Source organism: Chlorocebus sabaeus, chromosome X, assembly GCF_047675955.1.
Source record: "Chlorocebus sabaeus isolate Y175 chromosome X, mChlSab1.0.hap1, whole genome shotgun sequence".
NCBI lineage: Eukaryota > Metazoa > Chordata > Mammalia > Primates > Cercopithecidae > Chlorocebus > Chlorocebus sabaeus.
This window is the reverse complement of record NC_132933.1, coordinates 49,693,028-49,696,880: the sequence shown is the minus strand read 5'-3', so window position 1 is coordinate 49,696,880 and position 3,853 is coordinate 49,693,028.

The following is a 3,853-nucleotide window of genomic DNA, read 5'->3' as shown; positions in this document are numbered from 1 at the left end:
CTAAAAGAAAAAAAAGAAAGGCACTTACTTTTTCACTGATTGTTAAAAGGGCATATTTCCCTGACAAATCTGCAGATTGAGAACACCAGAGTCAATCTTGTTAATATTTATTGATATTAGGTATTAATAAAATTTTTCTTATTTTAAGATTAAAAATTAATACAAATACTAGTTCAAATGGATCATGTTGCAATCACCACAGAGTGCACACACATCTCACATTAGAGGTCACACTGTGTAGCAGTTTCTCCAAAACATTTTGAAGATGGAAATCTCTTTCTAAGGTGATAAGTTTTTCAGGCCTCTACTATAACAGGTGGAGGGAGGTATTACCATTGGTTGAGAAAACATTTGAAATATACAATCAATTCAATAACACTATTTTAAAACTTTTTTCTTACAGAAAATTTCAAACATACACAAAAGTAAAGAGGTTCCTTAAATGCAAGGAGCCTCATGTAACCATTACTCAGCTTCAGTAATGATCAATATTGAGTAACATTTTAAAATGAGTTTGTATTCTGTTGATGTCCACACAGATAAAGACATATCATTCGTTCATTTTACTGACAATCCTTAGTGTTCAGATGGATGCCAGAGGGGGGACTCCTTGCAGCAACACCTCCCTTTTCTTTCTTTCTTTTTTATTATACTTTAAGTTCTAGGGTACATGTGCACAACGTGCAGGTTTGTTACATATGTATACGTGTGCCATATTGGTGTGCTGCACCCATTAACTCGTCATTTACATTAGGTATATCTCCTAATGCTATCCCTCCCCGCTACCCCCTCCCCACAATAGGCCCCGGTGTGTGATGTTCTCCTTCCTGTATCCAAGTGATCTCATTGTTCAATTCCCACCTATGAGGCAACACCTCCATTTTCTACTCTACCCCCAAGAGGACAGAGGACAAAGCTTGGGGATTGCTCTACTTTAGAGTCTAAAACATCTTCCTGATTTATGCCAGACCAATAGGTAGCAACTATTACTTGAATTGCTTCACAGTGGCCATCTTGGAATTATTTTTACTAAATTGTTCTGTTTTGTGATGTCAGTGACCTATGTTAAGGACTATTTTTAAAAAGCCATCCTACGCAACAGTGGCTATGTCTACTATGGTCATGTTTTTGTGGATGTCATTCATTATACTATATTTATCCAGAAGGCTACAGGGGACCTCTTTCTCTTCAGTCTCGTGTCAAACTAGTTGTGCTTTATTTGAGTGTTGAAGTAAGAGCAGACTGTCATTATGATTCCTGATGTTGTGTTTTGGACTTTTTTGGCGGGGGGCGGGGCAGAACACATTCATTGTTTAGTAATTTAATCTTGCTGAGTTGTTGAAACCAAGTAAAGGTTCCAAAACCACCTCTTAGTTTGTTGGGTTATTTTTCTTTCTCTTTCCCCTCTCATTTCTGTGGAAGTGTGAAAGGTGGTCAGAATTGAAAGATGAAGAAAGAAAGAAAACAGTTCTAGGTCTCTTCTTCCCTCACCCTCATTTCAAACTCTAGAATTCAGAAAACATTAAAACACTGGACTTCGATGTGGTTTTGTCAGTAAGTTAACAGATGGATTCAAGTATGGTGAATTAACATCTTCTCTCGATCATATTTGTATACTCCAGCCCTAATAAGAACTCTAAGCTCTTTACTCATTTTAATATATCTGCGTGAGAGATCTTGTCTGGCAAAAACTTGGAGAAATAGGTATAAATTTGACTTTAAATGCTCCATGTCAAAAGTTTTTACTTTCACAGGTAAGAAAGTCTTTTGATATCGTTCACTATCTTTTTTTCCCCACAGTAAAAGCCTAGGGTAGCTCATTTCCAGGGCTGTTTTCAACATGCTGGGACAACTCCAATTGTTTCAAAGAGTATTAGGAAAATGATACAAATAAGATTTTAATGCAATTCAATTTAAAATGCATATACCATACACCTTTAGGAAAAGAGAATGAGATAAACTAAAATAGAATAAGTGATAGTTTTCAATTCTGAAGTATTTGGTGATCATTTCTTTAAAACAGGGTTACCAACAAGCATAGATCCATTGTAAGCTCTACCTCATTCTCTCCCCTTCTGTCTTCCTGGGCTTACAGTGGGGTACAATGATGTCTCCAGGACTGGGTTTTCTGTTACTGTGGACACTCATGACTCCTTCTCCACAGTGTTCCAGCACCCCATTCTCCTAGTCTGAGTGCCCACCTTGTTTACCATTTATAGTAGGGTTGTCCCCACTTCAAATCACTTTACACTTATTGCTCCAGTCCCCTCCCGGGAGTGTGGCTCCTAGGCTCCTATCATTTGGTCCCGCCACCTTCCCAGGTATGCTGTTCCTGCCAAGTGTTGACAGGCCTCCTAAAGACCACTGCCTGATGTTCTCTAGATTTGTTTGCCATTGGGCCTAGCATCTACACTCTGTCCACCTTACTGAGTGTGAATAAATTATTGTTTCACCAGAAGATCCTGGAACTGACAACCTGGGAATCCAACAATGGCAAACAATATGACTTTGATTATGTACCAGCGCTGTTGTTTGTACTTTGCAGATATTAACTCATAAAAGCCTCATAACAATCCAGAGGTGAGCACTATTATTAACATCCTTCTAATTTTAAAGATGAAGCAACTGAGGCACGGATAGGTTAAGTGCGTTACCCAAAGTTACAGGCTGGTAAGTGGTAGAACTATGTTTTAAACTTAGGTAGTCACATTTCAGAGTCTCTTTACTTAACTACTGCTCTATGGTTCTCCCAGCACAGGGAAACATCCTATCACAGGGGAGGAAGTCTTTAAAATGAAAGAAAACATTTTATATAACAAACTGTCCTGTTTGTCCTGGGAGAGGGGCATGTCAAGGACAAAATGAGATTTTGAGAACAGAACACTAAGATTAATGAGAACAGAACACTGAGGGCCAGAACAGGCTAATCAGAACTTGGAACACCTAGTCTCTACCATGAGGGGAGTCAATGCCACTGTGCAAATTATGTAGCCACTAAATACAGAACAAATTTTATCAAGAAATTAACAGCTAAAAAGTACGTAATACATAAACACCAGCAGATAACTTACAAAGATATCAGCATGTTTAAGGACAATATTAAATAGATCAAAGTGGGTGCCTGAGGTGGGAGAAGAAAATAGGGGTAGGGATCATAGAAGAAGAAAGAGAGAGAGAGAGAGAAATGGGGGTGAAGAGAGAGAGAGGGACCTTGCCTGTAATGATAATGAAAATATACTAAGAACTCAGAAATATGATCAACTCAATTCTCAGCCACCTGGGGTCCAAATTCAACAAACAAATGATTGCCCTGGAATGGCATCCTTTGCCCTTGAGGGCACTGATAATTTTTCTATTTGGATACATAGAGTTTCTGATACATCTTAAGGGTAAGCAGAACTACAGTTTAGGAAGTGGCTACGTAAGAATGAACCTTGATGTAGCCTTTGCTTTACTGGGAAATGACTAGGTTATTCTTTGCCTCTGCTTTTCTTTGCAGTTACATGTGAAAATAAACTCATATCACCGGCTATCAGTGTATGCTAGGTTACTTTTTTACAACTTTATGATTGTATAATTCATACACAATTGACCAATTTAAAGTGTGCAGTCCAACGAGTTTTATGAATAGTATGCTCACAGAGTTGTGCAACTATGACAACAACCAATCTTAGAACATTTTCATCACCCCCAAATGAAGATCCATACCCATTAGCAATGATTCCCTATTCTTTCACCCCCACACCCCCAACACTAGGCAATCGCTAATCCACCTTCTGTCTCTGTGGATTTGTCTATTCTGGGCGGTTCATACAAATAGCATCGTATACCATGTGGTCTTTTGTGACTGGCT